This window comes from Perognathus longimembris, chromosome 19 (genome assembly GCF_023159225.1).
Source record: "Perognathus longimembris pacificus isolate PPM17 chromosome 19, ASM2315922v1, whole genome shotgun sequence".
Classification (NCBI taxonomy): Eukaryota; Metazoa; Chordata; class Mammalia; order Rodentia; family Heteromyidae; genus Perognathus; species Perognathus longimembris.
In genome coordinates, this window is record NC_063179.1 from 26,153,423 (window position 1) to 26,176,419 (window position 22,997).

Below are 22,997 nucleotides of genomic sequence, written 5' to 3' on the forward strand. Positions count from 1 at the left end.
CTTGACAGAAGTGGTTACTGTATCCTTCCTGGGGCTTCTCAGTAAACTTTTCAGTTGAGCAGCCCACTGTGGAATTGGCTCAGGAAAACATGTGAAGCTCCAACACCTTCAGACAGTACTACACTGGTTTGTAATTCCCAGAGGGTTAAGGAGCTGCCCATGTAAGTTTCTTTTGAGTATGAATGCACTTAGTGTAGTGAATCTACTTCTAAGAACATACTGCTGGCAATATCAAGACTGTCACACAGTAAAGGAAGCACAGCCTACTGAAGTTACTTACCTCTCTTTAACTTATCACTCCCTAGGCAGCTAAGTATTATCTGAAGATGGACACTGTCCATGATTTAGCAAAGAGCTAACCTGTTTGAGCTGAAGTATCTTACTTAATAGGCTTTTGAGATCTAAGCCTGTATTCTATACTGGTTCATTCAAAACCTCTTCTACTGCTACCAGGAGTATTTTGTTCCTGTCCCTACTCAATTCATTTTGGACATTGAGCTCCCATGTGTGGGAGGTTGCAACAGCTTTTCCTATAGTCCCATGCACTGTGAAAGACTGCATGCTAGTGTGCCAAATCCAGGTACTAGCATCCTGCTTTTGCCCACCTCTGCTGGTGTTTATGCTTCATCCCAAAGAAGGTCAGAGTCTTCTGCCCTCAGGCCAGTTGAGTACTTTTTTGGTTAGGCACTGGCTGTGTGTTCTTGGTCCTCTTTACATTAGAGGCCTGGGATGGGTTCAAAAGCCATTAGGTACAATCAGGATTCGAGCTTGGGTCTTCCATCTTCATAGCCCAAGCCACTTACAACCCTTGGGTGTGCTAGTAGAATAGTAATTACCTTCGACTGAGTGGAAGCCAGAGGGGCTTTTCCTAACCAAATACAAGGATGGGCTCAGAAGTCCCCCAATTGAAAAGCTTTATTTGGACAAATATTCAAATAACCTCTGTTTCATATTCTCTTCCACAATCAAGCCAAAGACATTTATCATGTGCCATCCTCCTTTGTGTGGCCAGTGTGATCTCAGCTATGGGCACACTGGGTTCTGGCCTATGTGTCCATGGGGTGGAGTCTTGGCTCTCTGGTGACCTGTGTTGCAGGAGTCTCTGGTCTGATGGTCATGCTAGAGTCCATTCCTGATGACAGTCTCCAGTCAATGGGAGTTCTGCCTTTCAGGCTCCTTGTATACACCTCTGGTCTTTGCTCATTGCTCTCATCAGCCCTTGGCTCCCTTGCCTAGCCCTGGTGTTTGAAGAGCTTCTACTCCATATCTCATGTGCTTAGGCTTAAGTCTTTAGTAGAACTAGATCCAGTTCTTATTCCCAAGTACTAAAGGGAATTATGAGGTTTCAGGGAGAAGATCCTGAAACAGCTAAGAATCCCTTAGCCTCTGCCAGCACCTGTCATCATAGAAAGCTGCCCTGGGCTCCTTAAAGCCATTAGGGCTGCTTTGGACATTCTAGCAAAACAGTGGCTGAGTTGTTTGTGGCCTGAACAGGGTCATGGTCAAGGGACAGGTTCACAGGGAGCTTGAGAATTCAGTGGAGTGCATGTTACAGGTCTAGCAGGTCTGGTAGCCTAATTTCCAAGTACCTGCCCCTGCCTCTAGGAATTCATAGGAGCCTATTACATGGATCTGCAGGTGGAGTTTCACCTCTATGAGTTTTCACAGCGATATGCCAAAGATGACACCAGTTAGTCTCAGTATCCATTGTTCAAGAGCAACAAGTGAGAGCCTATACTCTTGTGTTGGCCCAAAGGTTCACTAAAGGAATGATTGTGTGGTGGCACTCCAGGGCATTTCCTGACTTCAGAGAGAAAGAGAAGTTCTCAGCACCCACGGTGGCCATTTGAACATGCCTACAATGTTCAAACACAGCACCTCACAGTAAAGAGCATCCTGTAAAATAGCCACAGGAGCCTTCGCTTCATTTCCAGTTACTTGGCATTTTCTCTTACCTTTGACACTGGACAGACTGATGCAGTAGTGTGTGGCCAGAGGATGGTATAGCTTCTATGCGGTGCTGTTGTCTCCATGCACCTTAGGGTGAAGCCTCATTCTGGGTGAGGAGCCTGGTTTGGGCTGCTTGCACCCGATTCTGTACAGGGAAAACAAGTCTTGTTCTCAGGTTTGTTTTCAGAATAGTGGTTGGAAAGGGGATTCTCAATTTGAGGGTGGAGACAGATGAATTCAGATGGTGGTTCTTGATCTACTAACATTGGGAACATGGTATCTAATTTTTGGTTATGGCCTATATTTACAAATATTAGAAAAAAATACAATGAACTTTCTCAATTCACAGAAGCCTTTTCTTATAAGATATGTATGACATCACACATCTTTTGAATATATAATTGATATGTATATATAATAAAGCATACATTATTTCTATTACATATTCTCAAGTGGAAAATTAGCTAAGTGGGTGGTGCCCTTGCTTTCCTGCCTTGGAAGGTAAATTTCTATGAACAGCTTATAAAGATGAAACACATAGAAATGCTACAGAACCTACTGTAGACCTATGTACATGGGTGAGAAAAACCTCTTTTCCATCAACGCATATTGCTTAAAAGTTCCTGCTTTGGCTTGGTGCCTTGGGTCTTTAGGAAAATTGGAACTGGTTTGGGACAAAGGATTTGTAAAATGTAAGGTTTTATGTTAAACTGGGTTTTCAAGATGGAGTTATGCCACACCCTAGACTGTTGAAGAAATAACAAGGCTTGGGCATATTTTGAGATTATTTGTGAACTGTTCATCTTACTTGAAAATCCACCTCAGACACATTTTATCCTATTTAAACTAGCCAGTCATAAGCAGAGAAGATTGTAAACCTGAGCGCAACCAATCTGAGCAGAGGGGCAGAGCCTCCTGCTGTGTGAGGGACAAATATCAGGAAGAATGCTTGCTCTGTGGCTAGTGTGAACCCGTGTGTGGAAGTAAATTTTGCTTGGCTGAGAATTTATTTTTGTCTCAATACATGTGACTGCAATGGTTCGCGGAGAATGTATTTATAATACATGGTAGAATATAGGAAGGCCTCTGTAACTTAGGTGATAGTTCACAAAAGGAGCTACTGATTGAATAAAAATGCAGATGAGCAAAGCTGCATGTGTGCGCCAAGGAGAAATCTGGGATTCTCATAGAAGACAGATCTACAAATATCTCAGCCTTTTTGTTAAATTGGTACCCTTGATAGTAGCCATAATCTTGTATTGAGGCAGACAAACTTACCCTCCAGATGAAAGGATTTTCCTTCATCCAGTTCCTGGAATGTGGATCTGGTGCAAACTAGGAGGGTCTAGTGGAATTTCTAGCAGGCAGCTCACAAAACATTACTTTAAATGATGCAGAATTGGTAGTAATTGGATTCTTGTGACTGCAAAGGGAGGGCATTGCCTAGCTTGAGGGGCCCTGGTGATCTAAGAGGCTCTGCTGTAGGAGGATGAGGCATGGCTGCTATGCAATAGCACTCTAGTTTCTTCCTTCTACTGAGGTGCTGCCTGTGCCACTCCACTGTGAAGACAGACTGAATTGTAAACAGCTTTGAAGTTGAATTGCTACTAGATTCCATAAGCTGTCTTCTAGATGGGGGTCTGTTAATGCATAATAAGGCTCTTGGTTCAAAGAAAGAGTGCTTATAGCCGGGGAATAAGAATTCAGGTTAGTCTGAAAATGTTCCAGTGTAGAAGAGATGATAATCTCAGGACAACGTCATAAGTACAGTGATGGAGGCATCAAATGGGTGAGTTATAGCAGAGGGAAAATTTCTTCTATAGATTTTAGATGGTACACTAGACTAGGTTTTAAGTTGCAAAAGCTGCTTCACCTCCACAAAGATAATTAGCTCAGATAGAGGTCTGGTGGTAAAGTGGCCATTGAAGAGTATACAGATGAGTCAGGATAACTTCAGCTGCCAGATCTGTAACATTCCACTCTCAGGAACTTCTAATCTGTCCACAGGATACTCCCAAATGTGAAGACAGAAAGCCACTCCCTTTAAAATCAGGAGAAAGACAGGGATGTCTGCTCTCTCCTCTCCTCTACAACATAGTACTAGAATTCCTAGCCAGAGCAATTAGGCAAGAAGAAAACATAAAGGGGATCCAAATAGGAAAAGGTGAAGCTAAACTTTCTTTCTTCATAGGTGACATGATCCTATAACTAAAGAACCCCATAGACTCGACTCCCAAGCTACTAGAGCTGATCCAAAACTTTGGCAAAGTCTCAGGACATAAAATAGACCCTCAAAAACCAACGGCCTTTCTATATACCAATGACCAGAAGACCAAGGCCAAAATCAGGAAAGCAACTCCTTTTGCAATAGCCTCAGAAAAAACATAAAATACATAGGAATAACTTTAACCACAGAAGTGAATGACCTCTATGATGAGACCTTTAAAAATAAAATTAAGGCAGTACTAAGAAATAGGAAAAACCTATGCTCCTGGATTGGGTGGATTAACATAGTCAAAATGGCAATATTGCCAAAGGCTATCTACAAATTCAATGCAATACCAATTAATATCCCAACACCATTTTTAAAGAAATACAGGAAGCAATCCAAAAATTCATATGGAATAGTAAAAGACCTCGAATAGCAAAAACAATCCTAAGCAGAAAGAACAATGCTCGAGGAATTAAATACCAAACTTCAAGCTCTATTATAAAGCTATAGTAATAAAAACATCTTGGTATTGGCACAGGAACAGGCCTGAATTCCAATGGAATATAACTGAAGACCCAGAAATGAACCTGCAGAACTATGCCTACTTAATCTTTGATAAAGGAGCTAAAAAAAGTATAAAAGAAAGATAGCCTCTTCAACAAATGGTGCTGGCAAAACTGGCTCCACACCTGCAACAAACTAAAACCAAATCCTGTTATATCACCCTGCACCAAAGACAGAACTGTTTCAAGGGAAGTGCTTCCAGTCTGCATTTCCCTGGTGTTCTACGTCATGGCCACCAGGTGGTACCAAAGGTTCCCTTCAGCTAGCAGCCAAACAGCAAAGAATGGGCTAAAGGCTCTGAGGGATTCTTTTGGATGGATTTGAGGAGGACATCAGGAAGGCTTGATATGCTTTGCTTTTCCTTTCTGTAGTAGAGTCTTTATTCTGTGTGAACTACCATATTCCATTTTCTAACCTCAGATAATTTAGAAACACAGGTGACTCCTGTCTCTTGGTGGAAGCCTGGCTAATAAGCAGGGCAGTCTACTCACAGGAACCTCGCCACATCCCTTGGGCCACTCTCTGCCCCCAGTCTGGTGTTGTACACTCAGAAGACAAACTGTCCCCTCCGTGTCATTAAGAAGTTTGTGTTGGTTAGTTGTGACCTTAAGAACAATTCTGTCTTCGAATTTATAATACTTAAAACTCTCAAAGTTTGGCTTAGTAACAATAATTTCAAAACCTCAATGGGTCAAAAGCAAAGGTAAATTAAGGGAAGGGAGGATGCAATGCTAAAGGATACAGTTTGAAGGTGCTTTCCATGCACCTCGATCACATCTCCCTCGAGTTCCTTGGAGAAAATTCCTTCCCAGCCTTCTTGACAGAAAACTTGTCCTTCTCCATTGGTATCTACTCAACCGGGTGTTTGCTGCTGCTGTTCATGCTTGTCTCTCCTCAAAGATCCATCCTTGTAGACCACATAGGCACTGAAGCATGTTTAGGTTGGCACAATATTTCCCTGTACTTGACTCTTCACGAAATTCCAAGGCTACAGAATCCTACCCAGAAAAAGCTCAGGCAACAAGCTGGAAGGATGGGACTTCCCGGGATGTCACCTCTGTCTGCACTGCTGGGCAGAATTGGCAGGAAGAGGAGCAAGGAACTGAACTGAGAGAAACAGCAGTGGAAGGTGGAAGTGCTTTGCAACGAATTGAGACTTCCATCCTGTTTATTCAAACCCTTAACCACCTTTGCCAGTGTGAAAACTTGGGTTCTCTAGTTATGAGACTCTCACCCCACCTGTGACTGTATCCTAGGGAATGGTATGAAAAACCCAAACCACTCAAACAGCTGAATCCCAGGAAATCATCTTGGCTCATAATGAACTGGCTCTTTTTTGACAACTTCACTTCAGCGGATTATAGTCATTAAATGGGGAAATGTTTGTCTGCTTACCGTCTTGTTTTAGAATTACCCAAGACTCTCCAGTCTTATCTAAAAACGTTTTGGGAAAGCACTATCTTGATTGAGAATGTCTTGTTAGTTTGGGAGACTTACATACTTGAATATTCCCCTCATTTTGAAGCTGACACTCAGGAAAGCTTTGTCAACATTCTGTGTGCTGGCTAGAAGGAGTTGACTGTCATAGCTGATGGGATAGGTATCCCTGGTGACTGCTATTGAAATGCTGTACCATAGTATTTTCAGGACACCATCGTGGGGGTAGGCTATAGGTATACCACACTGTTGGACTTTTGTGTCCTTGAATTTGTCCTGTACAATTAAATAATCCTTATGTCTATTGTCACTAAAGCTAAGTTCTGGACAATTTCATGGGCATCTCTGTATTCAGACTCTATGCTGTATAATCCTGACCTGAGGCCTCTTGGTTAAATGCTTCTGTCCTCTTTGTATTCTTTCCAGTAATATTGCAGACCAGCTCTGCCAAAAGCTGAGCACTTGTGGATTCAGAATCTAAGCTTCAGTTGTGTTTTCCTACCAGGGGACAGACATATTCTGTAAGTGATGGAAAGGTTAAACCTGAAGGTATTGTCTCGATGAAAACTCATCTTGCTTCTGGAGCAAAAATTGTTCAAGAATCAAAATTTCATTGGAAACTGAAGGTGCATATTGTTTAATACTGCAGTGGTCGAGAACAGCAGGGATGTTCAGGATATTGAGCAAAATGATCCACCTTGCATGAGAGTGAATGTGGGCAGATGACCAGAAAGGACAGGCTCCATCATATTTGTGTTTCTACATAAAATGCCTATAAATGGGCTACAGGACTTTGGTCATGGTATCCTAAGTATCGACAGACTTGTCCTTGTTGAAGGAAGAGCTGGTGAATCTGGAGAAGTTGACTTGGAAGTCATATACTTCTTGCTGTATTTGAGCAAGTAAGTGGGGTGGGCTGTCCTAAAATAGACCCAGTTCCCTTGACTTGGGCATGAGGGATGAGATTGAACCCAGGAGGTCCATCTCTGATCAAGCAATTTCTGCAGAGACAAATGAGTTTAGGCCTTCTTAAGGTCTGGGTTTTCTGTGCTTGCTGTCCTGCATTATTCCTTCATCTCACCATGAGCTGGTGAGCAGGTTCTATTTCCATTCTCTAATTAGAAATGGTAGGCCGCTGCATACCTTGGGAATGGCATAGGTCAAGCTGGAAAGCAGAGTAGTATTTCACAAAACCGGTATGGAGAAACACAGTATCTAGATCTTCATGTGATCTAGGAAATAACATGGGAGGTTTGGGAGAGTGCTGACATCATTGAAACAGAATCACCCCTAAATCCATCAAAGCTGAAAATCAACCTACCTATGTGTTATGAACACCTCTATTCCTCTGGTTTGTACCAGACTTTTTTTTTTGCCTCCTCTTTATATTCGGAAAAGTAGAGGCAAGAAGCCAGAGGATGTGGCTAGATATCTTAAGTCATTTTCCCCCAGACTTTTTTAAACTGAGATAAATTGGGCTATTGAGAGCATTTTTCTTTCACTTTCTTCCTGTTTGGGGTATGGCTTCTGGCAGTCCTGGGTTATTGCTGTGCGGCATATAGTAGTTTCTATGGAACTTCTTACCTGAAGAAGTCTACTGCTACCTAACCATGTGGCTCATCTGACTTCAGACTCAGGCGACCTTCATTCATTTGGCCCAAGATGTGTCTGGGACATTTTATTGAGTGAAAACCTACTACAGAATTTTCGGGACACAATCAAGTGTGTACAGATTACAAAGATGGCTTGCAGGATTCTAAGGAATAGGTTTGTAATCCCAGAGGGAGCAAGTTTTCCCACACTTAGCTACTGAAAGCAACTTATGTGCAATTTTGGGTTCTTGGGACTACTGAAGAATAGAATCAGACTTAATACTGTGAAGTTCTTTCCCCTGCTGGTCTGCTTATTTTTGGAGGAAATGCCAACTAAGTAGAGCAAGTTATATTTGGCAGAACCGTAGGGTGGCGCCATGGGAGATGACATGTAGGCACAGGGTGAGTACAATAGAGTAGGTTCCCCAAGTTCTTGAAGATGTTGAAATATGGGCACTCTCCAGTGGGAAATAAACACCATCCCACTTCCTGTTAAATTCTTATATGTTTGAATCATAGGAAGTAGCATTGCTCAGGAGAGGCCAGGGTGTTGAGCAAAACTTGGCAGGAATAGGTACAATAGATGAGTCCTTCAGCTCTGAGATGCTTCAGCACCTAAGGTAGCAATTGCCTCTTGTCTGCCTTTAGCATCCAATCAGAGAAATCTAGGTGGCATTACATGTGCACTTGTGTATCCTAAAAAGGCTTCAGGCTGTTTAAAACTTGTTTATTGCCACCTAGATTGTAAGTACTGATTCATGATTATGAAGTGACTGGGGTGGGGGGGGGGGGTGTTGTCTTGTGCATTGTTGACTGTTCCTACTAGACCACATTCCCTGACTGTGAGAGTACAAGAAATGTCTGCTGCCATTGCCATAAGTGAGAGGCATTTTGATCTTATTTGAGCTAAGCTCCCACTGATACCTAATAACCTTAGCAGCTACTTTCTCACAGTGCCATATGGATGGAGTGCTGGATGCTTGCACATTTTTCTCAAAGTTGAGAGGAGGATATTTTGGAATACAACTCTTGAAAGTGAATGAATCCCTTCCTCAATTTTTAGGAGCTAGGCCTGGGATATCATTGACTTGGTAACTGTACAGGAATCTTGTCGTAAAACTCACAGCTCAGGGTCACAATGATAAACGACTTGGGCACTTCTGCATATGAATGTTTTACTCTTGGGTACGGATCTAACTCTTGTTTTGGTCCTCTTGAGACAAACTTTGTGTCTTAACTAGAATGAGGCAGTAGTTGATCTGTTGATGCCTGCACTGGCCTAGATTGCTATGGATGACATGAAGGGAACCCTTGAACTGTGTTTTCCTTGAGCTCTGAGAAGGCCTATTGTTTTCCAGTGGCCCCAGGACATCTGGTGGTTGAAAGTCAACAACCAACTGTTTCTTTTATACAAGATCTATAGATCAGATCTACTTAGATGGTAACAGAAGACAATTATTTTTAGTCTTCCCATTTTCCTTAGAGAAAAGCATTTTTGTGGACAAACTTGTGATAGTCCCTTCATCTTCTAGCTATATGGATAAGATTTTATGGGGAATAGAGGGTATGTTCATACCACATGTAATATCAAGCCATCTACAGGCCAGTGGATGTACAGTATCTGTTCAGTTAGGCTCACTTTTTGTTCATTACCTATAATCTCCCTGGTTATAAGAAGCTGATATTTGTCCAGTTGGTACTTCACACCTTCAGCTCTCTCTGTGCTCCAGAGTATGGCAGAAGCTCTTTAAGAATTTGTGATTTAGCTAAATGAAGGCTGATAATATAGTAGGGAGCAGAGGTGTTAGAAGTTGAGCAAGCCTCTCTTCTGTGCTGTTCACTCATGGGCATGAGTTTCTTCAGGAGGTAAAGGGGCTTCCAGGATTGAGGTTGCTAATGTGGATCACCTCTCCTGGTGAGCTGCTGGGGCATTTTGTGACTGCCACAACACAGCTCCATGGTTATCCTTGGTGTCAGTGAGGAGATGACTCAGGGATGTAAGTAGCTGGTCAGAAAGGAGGAAACCAAATGCATCTTCAGGTGTTCTTAGGTTTGAATGTGAAATGTCTCCCCACAGGTTCCCATGTTATGTATTTGGCTCCAAGTTGGTGGTGCTATCTTGGGAATTCTGGACATTTTCGGTGTGGGAAAGAGGTAACTAGGAGGGGTGGGAGGGGTCTTCTTTCTTGGGTGTCATGATGTGAGATGCTTTGCTTTTCCATACTAGTTGGTGTTAGTTGACATTTTGTATCTAGTGGGTATTTCTACTAGTCATGAAAGACTAGGACAACTCCATCTTGAAACTACAACCATCTTGTTGTTTGTGTTAAGCTAAGAATAATCCAGCACATATGTAAAACCCAGGAAATGACTTGCTTATGGTGAAACTAGCCAGAAATTGTACAGATTCCAGGAATGAAGTAGTTTGTGCGGATGTTTGTGCTGAAACCAACTGGCCATAAAGCCCATTTCCCAGATGGCCAAACCGGTTTGGGAACGTTGACTGCTCTGGAATGTCCTCTGACCAATTTTAGAGAACCCCTAGCCCCGAGCCAATCAGATTTGTCCTCATACCCCAATGCTGCTTGCACTTCTGGTTTTTTGTAACTTTGTGGTTTTTTTCCTTTAAATACCCATGTAAAACTCTGCTCGTGGCCTTCCTCCTAACCTCTGCTGTGTCGGAGTGTAGGACGAGGTCCGGGCTGCAGCTCGCCTGAATAAAGTCTTGCTTTTGCATTTCGGAATGTCTGGCTCTCGGTGGTCTTCTTGGTGGTCTTCTAGGGCTTGGGCACAACAGTCATAGGTATGAAGATTTCGTGATGTAAAAGTAGATCAGTTGCCCTAAATGATGCTGTCATAACCTCCACATGTGTTGAGCAGTATAGCTGCAATCATAGTAGTTCAGTTGAGAATGCAGCCTATGCTCAGAAGGGACAAGATAGCAGTCACATGGAATCAGCACAGAAAGGATATGACCCAGTGGCGCTTTTGATGTTGACCCAAATGCAGGAAAAGAATTGCCTTGTCATTTACAAGTGGAGTCCCTCGTAAGGCCCTCCTAGTTGCCTAGATACTTGCCTTTAAAGGCAGAAATGCGTGGTACACAAAGTTTTTAATGGGAAATTTTGAGAATAGCAATAGATGATTTATCTGTTCTAGTGGGTACCAACAGTTGTGTTGGTTCTTGTTCATCTTTGCTTCTTCAGGGTGTATTTCAAAATCTAGAAAGCTCCTAGAGAAACTGCAAGATTTGTGAAATGTGCAGATTCTTTCTTGAAAGCAAATTCTTGTGTAAGTTCAATACTATTGACATTTAAAAGTGAGTAACTTCTTTGTACAGTTCTGTATACAAAGGATTATCAGGATGCCAGACTGAATGCTTTTAGCATTCATCTGTGCAGGGTGTGGCCACAGACACATTCCTGCATAGTGCAGAGCTTGATGGGAGACCAATGGAAGCCAGCAGAGTTCTTGCTTTTGTATCATTTCTTTCATAGGACAGCTAATAGCAAAAGGCTATATGATGGAATAAGTTTTCTATTGATTCCAGAAACAGGATAGCTTGGGTTTGTTTTCTGTTGGAAACCATAGATTTTTCCTAACTGAACGGGATCTCCAACTTGGTGAATGCTTTCTTTAAAATGTTAATAATTCTCATTATTTTGGATTGTATTTTGGAAGCTCGTTTACCTGTTTTGTCAAACAAGTTTTCATATAAATGATCATGTCTCCATGTCTCTTTGCTCAGTACTGATGTTGGTTTCAAGGGCTTAGTATATGGCCTTATGGTAGATCACTTGTCTCAGCACTACACAGTAGAAACGCCAGAAGTGGGGCTGTGGCACAAGAGGTAGGGTGCTATCCCTGAGCAAAAAGAAGCCAGGGACCGTGCTCTGACCCTGAGTTCAATCCCAGAATGGGCAAAAAAACAAAAAAATGGTTTCAAGTCTCTACTATACTTGTCACACAAGCTGAATGTCTTACAGCACAGGATGTAATGTGAATAACCTAGATCACCTCATGTGGGATATTATCTGTATTGTCAGATGGATGCTGAGTGACAGACAAACATGTATCGCAGCACTACCTTGCTATATTTGAGTCCCTGAGTGGTTGGCTTAAGGAAGTAAAGTCAATGCAGGCCTCACATGGCCTAATTGTAGGTCTTACGATTTTCAACATGTGGATTTGGGCTGGTAGCGGATTCAGAATTTCTTGATGGACTTTGAGGGTTACTTGGAAAGGGGCAGGCTGGGGCTCTTGGGGCAGATGTAGAATGTTCCAAAGGCAGGTTTTCAGGAGAGACTCATCTCTGCTTTTTAGGATCTTCCACTGCTAGAATTGGGACCCTCAATCCTAAAATCTTCCCACAAAATTGACTGACACTGATCAATTCTTCAAGTACTAATCTATCTGGATTGATCATCACATATTAGAAATATGGTGATCTACTTTAGTGGGGAGCCTGATGTGTTTTACTATGTGACTGTTCTGTATAGCCACATTTTTACCATGCCAGGTATTGTATTTACCAGAGCACTGTGACAAGAGCAGAAGTTAAAAATCCCAGTAGATCGCCACTCTGACCTCATATAGCAGCATCCCAGAGAACTTGTACAGAATGAATTCGGTTCTGGTATGAGACAGTATCCAGGTATGTGTATGGTGTATCCTACCAGCAGTCCTCTGGATTATCCTGTATTGTTATTGCCAATGCCAGTTCTAGAGGTATCTGTGGATCTAAAACTGGATGAAATCAATGATGTTCCAGTGGTAGATACTTCTCTGGCATAGTGCGTGGGATCTTTTTTTTTTTTAATATGATCACTAGTTAATTCCATCTCTTAAGTGGTTAATTGTATATGGCGTTGGTAACTACTTCCTTGGTTCTGAAATTTCTCACATGGTAGAGAAATAGTGAAAGTTATGTGCCTTCCTGGTGATCATATCTGGATTGGAGGCCTCAGCCAGTTTTCTCTACCCTCCACTCATCTCTGGTCTGAAGAAGTTGGCTATTGACTGTAGGAAGCCTAGGATGACTGTTAAGAAGTAATAGTACTGGGATCATGTCTGGGATCATGAAGACTGGCCAGGAGTGAGCCCTGGGCAAGTGTGCAGATAGATCCAAGCACCAAGTCTATTGCAATTATTTTTGCAGCATAATGAAATCCAATGGGCTTAAAAATTGTGCTTGATAGAATGACATTGCCCCATTTGTAAGGAAATGGAAGGACTTGGAAAAAATTATACTAAGTGAAGTGAGCCAGACCCAAAGAAACATGGACTCTATGGTCTCCCTTAATGGGAATAATTAGCACAGGTTTAGGCAAGTCACAGCAGAGGATCACAAGAGCTCAATAGCTATACCCTTATGATCACATAAGATGATGTTAAGTGAAATGAACTCCATGTTATGGAAATGATTGTTATATCACAGTTGTAAATACTTTCAACGTCCCATGTGTATCTGTAGCTTCTACTATTGATGATGTTCTTGTATCACCTTCCTGTGGTTGTATCTACACTATCTCTGTAATCTTATCTGAGTATATTGGAAACCGTGGATATTAGAACTAGGAAATTGAAAGAGAATACCAAAATTGAGAGACACAGGGTAAAAAAAGACAAACAACTACAAAAGCAATACTTGCAAAACTGTTTGGTGTAAGTGAACTGAACACCTCAGTGGGGGAAAGGGTAAGGGGGAGGGGGGAGGGGGGTATGAGGGACAATGTAACAAACAGTACAAGTAATGTATCCAATGCCTAACGTATGAAACTGTAACCTCTCTGTACATCAGTTTGATAATAAAAACTTGAAAAAAAATTGTACTTGATGACTTGTTTTTTTTTTTTTTTTTTGCTGTTCTCCTGTAGCTGTGCTTGTCCTCATTGACTGGCCACATCTCCCAGAAGGTAGTGACTATAAAACTTCCCACCCTGGCCTGCTCAGTACAAAACCGATGTCGGCTCGATTTGGCCTTCGTGACCTGGACTTCTTTTCTACTTGTAGGAAATCTGTGATGATTCTATCCTTTTGCACTTCTCCAGGAAATGTTGGCTTGAAAAATATTTTTTGGGATCTTCCCAATGGTCATACTTTTTCTTGGTGTTTCAAGCCCTGAGATAGAAACAGTGAAGCTTGTTAGATCTTGTTTGCTTTTCTTTTAGAAATGTCTATAATTTGAATTACTGCTTCATATTTGGCCAGGAAACTGTCATTGCAGGCTAGCCTTGATAAGGTAGGGTCTCGCAATATCGGTGTTGATGGTTATTAGTAAATACTGCTCAACTTGTTGTGCTCCCAGTATGTAGAGATAACTTGAATTATCCAAAAATGGGCTCATGAGTCTCTCTGGTATCAACATACAGGAATGGGACCAGGGAAGTCTATCTATACTCAGGCAGACTCTGTAGGTGTGGGTGGTATCCATAGTCTCATACCTGATTTTACTTAAGGTTTTGTCTTCCTGTTGTTGGCATCATGAAAACTTCCCTCTGTCTAAAATACCTTCGTGTTGAAGTTCTCATCCTGTGACTGGGAAGAATAGATCATTGTAGCTGGAAGATACATGTGTGGGGGTGGAGGAGGGTGAGATGTGTGTCTAACCTGGACATGATGTCAGCTTATGCATAGGTCATGTAGATGCTAAAATCTGGGCTGTTAAAATTCCTTTTCAATGGTCAGCCTGGGAGATGCCCAGTGCATTTTAGGTTGGCATAGCCTAGTTGGGATCTGTGTCTAAGTGCTTGGAGGTATTTCTGGAAGGATATAGATCTCTTCTGTCTCAGGAAGGTTGGCCCAAGTGTACACCTGCAGTCTGCTCAGCTGCATTAAAGGATAATAGAGGTGCTGACTGTATGTTGCCTTACCATCCTCATCTTCTTGACATGTCACTACTACTTGTACCTGCTTTGTGAGGACCACCATATACCAAAGGACATCTGCTAACTTTCCATCATTCCTCGGGTCCCTCTGTTGGGCAGTACTTCTGCTGGTTTAAGTTGCTTATTTGGTAGGCAACACGGACATTTATTAGAGGTCATCCATAGTCTTGGCAAAGTTATACCAATGAGACTTTACTGTACTTAACCAGTGTGCCCTAACATGGGGCACATGAGTACCACATGCCCCAGGGAGTTGCCTAATTTGACTTTATTCATTTATATAGAGCAATAACTATTGCTTATCTCCTAGGAAAAGGAGTAGTTGGTTTTTTTTCCCCCTCCCCATGGTGGTGCATCCATCTACTACCAGGACTACTGGGCATACCAGAGTGGAACCTCTAATCTTATGTGGATGCAACTCATAGATATCTCATTGGGTGACAGAGGGTCACATTAATGAAGGCTCAACCTACTTCTCCTATGTCCCAGGGTATGTATTCTAGCTTATTTGGAAAGAACTCTTGTCTTTTAGCTTGATAACTTGTCTTTTAGCTTGGTTTTATCTGAACTTTATGTGATGGGGACAGTGCCATCTAATTCTGCTTAGGTGGCTTCTCTTTCTCTGTAGATACAGTGACTGCATCCCATATTAATCAGTGAAGCTTAATTTGGGCACCAGGAGCTGTTGAATGATGCTGGGTCACAACATTTTCAGGACACCTGGATGCACTGTAGTGGTTAAAGAATGAATATTAGTTCTAGACATCTCAAAAGACATACCTGGAGTGTCCTTGTTGAAGATTGTTTATGGGTAGAAGGGACTTGGACAAAGCTGGGATTTTGCAAGTTTCCTTATATTCTGAAGCTGAACTACTTAGTATGGCTTCTGTGGACATGTTCTCATTAGCAGCAAGGTCAGACTGACAGTTACATGGTGAACATAATGGACCACAACATTAGTGCACCAAGAAATCCTGTTCTTTTTTTGAAAAACAAGGGAGATTACCCTTCACCAGTCCTTTGGAAATGGTCTCAGATTTAGTACAGTGTGATTATAGATTATTGTTGAATAAGAAATGGGAGATGGCTGTGTTTTTCCTATTCCAGGTAGTTTGAATTTGGTTCATTGGTCTGTTCCAGAATCTACCTAGTAATATGATCCTGACTATATTTGGCTAATGAATATTTAATGCAGTGGCTTCAGAGCAGTGATTCCTCAGAGCATTGGCATTACTTTGTTGTCTCTTGGGATCCATCCTCTTAATTCTATCTTCAATCACACTTCAGAGTATAGAGACAAGGAAAGTGAAAGCACTAGATGATTTGATATGAGGACTCATAGATCATCTATGAATGGTGTTTTTACCTGCTTGGAAGAAGGCATGCTGTTCTTTGAAGGCCAGAGGATAGTTGGTTCCTCCCTGGGATTTATTCATGCTTCTACCTCTGTTTTTGCTCCACAATTTCTTTACACAGAATTGATTCCTCATTTTATGTTGAATTAAGAACTTGAAGGCTTAAGAGCAGACAAGGAATTGAAAAGGGATTGGCTGGTAGATTTGACTTGCTTTACTCTGAAATACTTAACATGGTGGAAGTCATCCAGTTTGTTTCTACATCTAGTCTTTCCATAATAGACTTCCTAATTCTCTTTAGTCCAAGATGTGGCTGTTGGCAATCTATCCAGTTGTTTGAGTTTTAGGAAAGCTAACAGCTTCTTGATTCCATGCAGTTGGTTGGCCTGCCCTCACCGGTCTAGTGACCTCAGCTCCAATGAAGACTTCTAGTTGCTGGTGGCAGCCTGACTCTTGTATTTTCAGGACTCCATCAAGTGTGTGTTCTGTAATGTGTTGCATTGTCAGTCTCCCAACCATGTCAGCATCTTGAAATGATTCTCTATATAGCTATAGCATAGTTTCACTTGCAAATGGCCATTGAAGTAATATTCCTTAATTTCCTGAGTGCTTTACCCACGAAAGACATGAGTGTTGTCACTGTAAGAAGCTCTTGAGCCAAGATGTCCTGCTGATTTTGTGTTGGGTCTGCTTTCTCTGCTCTGGCTCAAATGCTTATTTTCTCTCTTATTACCCTCGTATCGTCCTCTCCCCTAACCCTCGGCCTGCAGGTCTGTCAGGGTGAGACGTAGGGGCGGCTCTGGCCTGGCGTGCGCGCGACCCACGTGGCAATGTGACCGCTATCCCACCCTGGGAGCTAACGTACATAGACCATGGAGTACGCTTCTGAGAGCGAACTAACTTTATTGAGAGAGGGACAAGGGGAGATGATCCGGGGGAAGGGGGTTGGCCAGGATTCCCATAGGCCATGAGCTGTCACTTGACCTCCAAGGGGCTACGTCACTCTGAGCGCGCCAAACCAGGGCGGGGCTGGTAGGCGCCAGGCTGGCTGCCAGCTAAGTCGGGGTCTATTTGCCCAACCGGTTTCTCCGGATTCCAATGTAGAGAGGATGGAAGGGCCGCATTCCCCAGCTGGGTGAGGTGCCTCAGGCCCCTTCCATCCAGGGGAGAAAGATGGACCCCAACATCTGCCTCTTTTATATATATTTATTTTTCGAACAGCAGGAGGCGCCCTACTCGAGAGCGCGCCATGTCTTAGGTTGCCCCCCCCCCCAAGGGGAGTCTTACCCGTCTTGGGATAACGCCCTAGCTCTTCAGGCTGACCTTCCTGCCGGGCTGGCGGGCCCGATGAGAGGCCTTGGGGAGAGTAGGATTGGCATTCGAAAGAAAGCCTGATAATTTTTTCCGGTGCCGGCGGACCTTACTGAGCAGCAGGTCCTAGGGTTTGAGTGACGAGCCTCTTGGGGTTCTTATATGTCTAAAAGGCCAAAGGCCACTTGGTACCTAGACAGCTCTGGTCCATCGCTTACAACAAGAGACTCAATGTAAACATAAGGTAAATGGGAGCATAAAGCAGACATGAGCATAAGCAATCGTAATACAGGTCAAATGCAAACATGAGCAACTGTAACACATGAGCAATTGTAACACATGAGTAATTACAACAAGGCACAAGGCAATGGAGGGTCTCTTATCGGGGTCAGTCCACGGAAAACAGGAATTCTGGTCCAGTCTGGTGTCGCTCAAGGTAGCACAGATGGCTCTTCCTTCCCTCGATGGTGAGGTAGAGGGGCAGGTTCAGGTCCTGGTGATGTGGCAGCCAGGATGCTGGTAACTTAACAACTGAGGTTAGTAAACACTTCACAGTAAACATTGCAGCAAGGTGCCAATACCTTACTTATTATAAACATTTATAATAAAACATTAAAGTGTCCAAGTCCTTTAGCTCCTATTTCCCTCCAATGGGGACCCCCGAGATAAGCAGCAAAGGGGGGAGCGAAAGAGAGGGACAACCATGCAAAATTTCCCTTTGGTCCTTGTGCAAGGCTGTGGGCCACGCTGCCAAAGCAAACGTTACTCCAAAGGGCATCAGGCAGGGTCCAGGGAAGAAACAGGGCCGACACTGGGTCCAGGTCCATCGCTGGTGCAGGCAGGCTTTCCAGTTTCTCCTTAGAAAATTCCACCTCGGTCTTTGCTTTCCTGAGAGGAAACAAGGGGAGACATCCCTCAAGGGCAGGTGCCCTTGGGTGGTCATTCTGTTGGACAATATTTTACATCTCTAGCTGGTATCCAGATTGGATTCAGTTCCCCAGTAGGGAAGACGCAGGCGAATCCCCTTCCTGCGCTGATAATTGGGTCGGGTCCACGCCACGCCCCTGTCAGAGAATCCTTCCACCGGGCCTCCACTTTTAAGTAGGGTGTTTGGCTTGACCATTGTCTCTGGAAAGCCGACAGAGGTTGGTCCTTAGAGAAATTTAAAATATTCAATGTAAACATCGCTGTCCTCAGCTGGTCCTGGGGGCTTCCCCCCCTTTTTGTTTTAATAATTGATCCTTCAGGGTCCTATTATGCCTCTCAATTATGGCTTGACCCTTTGGGTTATAAGGTATTCCAGTGGTATGTTTAATATTCCACATTTGGAAAAATGCCTGTAAAGGCTTACTGGTGAAACAAGGTCCATTATCTGTTTTAACCTGTAAAGGCAGTCCTAGGATAGCAAAACATTGTAAGAAGTGGCTTTCAGCATGCCGTGCTCTTTCACCGGTATGCAGAGAGGCCCAACATGCACCGGAGCATGTGTCAATGGACATAAATATATATTTTAGCCTTCCAAAGGGGGCGTAATGGGTCACATCAGTCTGCCAAATTAAGTTGGGTCTTAAACCTCTTGAATTTACACCTGGAGATTGTAAGGGAGGGACTTGCATGAAAGGCATACATGATTTGCAAGTCCTTATAATCTTTTTTAAGTCTTTTATAGGAATTGAAGGAAATCTCTGATGTAACCCTCTCCAATTTAAGTGAGTACGCTCATGAAGCCGTTTGGCCATTTGGAGGTTTTGAGGTTGTACAATGGCCAGAGCTATGATGGTTCCATTAGTGGCCAGCTGGTCAGCCATACGATTACCTTGTGCCAGGTCCCCAGGCAGTCCTTGGTGTCCACGAAGGTGCTGTAAAAAAATAGGCTCACACCGCTCTTTTAACAGAGATCTGACTTGGATCATCAGAGGAGTGATTGGGTTTCCATCCAACTTGATATGTGAACATACCAGGTTGGGTAGCAAGTTAACCACATATAGACTATCAGAGAACAAGTTCATTGGCTGTTTAACATGGGTCAGTGCCAAGGCGACTGCGTACAGCTCTTTAAACTGTGCAGAGCCAGTGACGGCTTCAAAGTAATGGGTGTTATCTTTCCCACCAGCAGGGGGCGAGGCGGAGCGCACCACTACGGCAGAGCCGGCTCGCCCACCATCTGTAAAGACATTGGCAGCCTTGACAAGAGGCTTGGTAGAGAAAAGCACAGGGGGTGTCCATTGTAGCCTGGAAAATGAGGTCACCCATCTTGAAGTGCCATAGTGGCAATCTATCTTACCCATAAAGCCCTCCAGGGCACTAGACACACGTGAATTATTTCTCCTGACTCATTCAAAATCTGACAACTGGTAGGGAATAGTTAGCACGTCAGGATCTCTTCCATAATGTCTCAGGGAAGTGTTCCTGCCCTTAATTACCAAGTCAGCTAGCTGGTCCATCTGGGAATAAACTCTGGGAGCTCCCCCCACTGATGTGTGCACCCATTGAAGGGGCTCCCCTGATTGCGTAATTGCAGCTGAAGAGAGTTCGGATCCAGGGAGGATCCAAAGGCAAAGTGGGCACTTATGCTTGTAGCGTGCCAGCTGTGCCTTATTTAAGGCCAATTGGATTTTCTGGAAGGCTGTTTGGAGTGATGGAGTTATTGTAATAATATCAGTGGGTGCTTTGCCCTTTAAAGAGTCATGGAGGGGTAGTAACTCCTCTGTAGGCAGTTGAAGCCAGGATCTTAGCCAATTAATTTCACCTAACAGTCTTTGCATCTCCACCAGAGTATAAGTTGCCTGGAAGGATAACTGGGGCTTGAGTGGGCATACAGAGTCTAGTTTAAGCTCTGCCCCCAAGATCTTGAAGGGGTATACTTTCTGAACCTTGTCACTGGCTATACGCAGCCCTCCTCTTTGAAGGAGTGTTTGGGCCTTGCTATAGGCCAAATCTAGCACATGGGGGTCTGCTGATCCAATAATAATGTTGTCCAATTAAATGCATATAGTCCGATCTGCTCCTGTATTAATTAAGAATCGGAACTTTTTTCCAAATATCATGATTACTGTCTCTGGCAATAGGGACTGCCCAGCAAGGGGCTTTAGGCTGTTTATTGCCTTGGTTGGTGGGGAATCTGAAAGCCAGGCTGTAAAGCATATGTTTTGTCCAGGACGCGTTCGGCCTGCCTCTCTCAAGAACCATCCTCCTGGATTCATGAAAATCTGTAGTTTCAAGGCCTCTGAATTTAAAAGTGGCCAGGCCAGTTTTTTTTTTGTTTGTTTGTTTTTTTTGCTGCGGGGCGCCGCCGCCGCAGAAAAGCGGCTCAGGGCTGCCGAAATCTGCATATGTATAGAGTCAAGCTGAGTCTCACATGGGGGAGGGGTAGCAAGCCTGCGGCTGCTCTGCTCATTTCCTGACTGCCGCGGCTTGGATTACTGGGTACCGAACGAGCTTTCGTCCCAGGGCTTCTCGGAGTGGGGCATCGGGGCCCGCTCCAGATCAAAATTCCCTCTGGCCGTCCTTCTCCTAATCCAGGGACTCCCTGCCCGGGTCCCAAGAGAGGCAAGCCTTGAGAGTCTTAATGGCTCGCAGTGGGGGTTCTCCTCCACATTTTGTCACTTGTAATTCCTGCTCTAGTAGGTCCCAAGTTTCCCACGAGAGTGGGTTGGCTCCAGTTAGCCACGGGACCCTGTGGGTCAATTCCTCCCAAATTTGTATAGCGCAGGGCTCTGAGATGTTAATCCCCGCGTTTTGGAGGGTGAACTTTAGGATCTTAAGGGGCGAACTGTTTCGCCGACTCTGGACTTGTCCCATCCTCTTACCTGGGGTGGGAGGATCGCGCGTCTCAGGATTTCCAACCTGTTTCCGTCAGGGCCGGTCGGGAGCCGGGCTTCCTCGCGTAGATTCCTGCAACCCACGCTGGGCGCCACTATGTTGGGTCTGCTTTCTCTGCTCTGGCTCAAATGCTTATTTTCTCTCTTATTACCCTCGTATCGTCCTCTCCCCTAACCCTCGGCCTGCAGGTCTGTCAGGGTGAGACGTAGGGGCGGCTCTGGCCTGGCGTGCGCGCGACCCACGTGGCAATGTGACCGCTATCCCACCCTGGGAGCTAACGTACATAGACCACGGTGTAAGCTTCTGAGAGCGAACTAACTTTATTGAGAGAGGGACAAGGGGAGATGATCCGGGGGAAGGGGGTTGGCCAGGATTCCCATAGGCCATGAGCTGTCACTTGACCTCCAAGGGGCTACGTCACTCTGAGCGCGCCAAACCAGGGCGGGGCTGGTAGGCGCCAGGCTGGCTGCCAGCTAAGTCAGGGGTCTATTTGCCCAACCGGTTTCTCCGGATTCCAATGTAGAGAGGATGGAAGGGCCGCATTCCCCAGCTGGGTGAGGTGCCTCAGGCCCCTTCCATCCAGGGGAGAAAGATGGACCCCAACAATTTTGGACAGATTTGCAGAGAAAAAGCACTTGGTCAGCACAGAAGAACTTGCATTCCTGTGGTCTGAGTCTTGTCCTAACACTTAGGTATAGCCCAGGTGGAATGAATAAGAGGAAGGTGGTCCCTCATCATAAATCATAAGACATTTGGTCACTGCATTGTACACATTCCTGGATTAACACAGAACAACCCTAAGCTCTCTCAATTACCTGCAGCATCTAGTTGACAGCTGTCTATTATAGCTGAGTGAACTGTTGAAAAGCAGTTGCTTAATCTCTCAACCCTAGACAAATAAGCTCCAGCAAACTGAGTGGGGCTGTGTTATCTTTGTGAACTCCTTTGGTGCCTACTGTTGATGCAAAGTAGCCCTGCTTTAAGAAAATAAAAATATGTTTGCTCTGAATGGCCATGGCCTAGCAGCTGATTCAAGTTAGGAATAACATAGTCTTCCTTGGCGGTGGCTACTTAAGCTTTTATAGTCAAAAAATGAAAGAAAGTAGTTGTTGACTCCAGAGAGGATTCTGGTAATCTTCTTTACAAGGCAAGAAAATCTATGGGACATGCAGATGTTGTCATCACAGGGTAGAGGAATCTTTTAACTAATTTGGATGTTCTTCAGTAGTGATGTGGCTTTCCTTCAGAGATCTCGGCTTATAATACCACCTCAACTTGAAGGCATTGCCTCTGGCCCTATGTAGCAAAGACCTATTTGGCTTTTCTGTGCAAAAACTGAAAGCTGTGCCACGATGTGTCTACCTATCTCGTTAGTCCTGCTTTCTTCTCTTGGATGTCCCCTTACCACTGGGACTTGTCCTAAGCACTGTAGAGTTTAATCAGCATCTTCTGGATAACAGAGGCATATTCCATTGTGACAAAAACATGTCTGCAGACATCTAACTGGTGGAGGGGGAGGTGTTGGCAGAGAATTGTTGAGTGAGCGTCTCCTGGATCCACTCTGTGGCAAGACGGCCCACAGCCCTCCTGTGGTGTGCCAGATGGGGTGCTAGGACATATGCTTTTCCTCCATAAATTTAGGAAGGTGGGAACATAGAATATTTTAGAGAGGATGTGTCAGTTTCTCCAGTAAAAACACTTAGACCTCCTTGGAATATTTTCTTTAGTTGTGCCTGGGAGTTATTTTCCTATTTTCTCCCTCATTGCTAATTCTTGTGGAACTTGTGACTCAGTGCTGTGTTTCCTAGGCTGAGACCTGCCCATGACAGTCATATCCTAGTGTGGGCTCATTTTGCTCATATTTAGA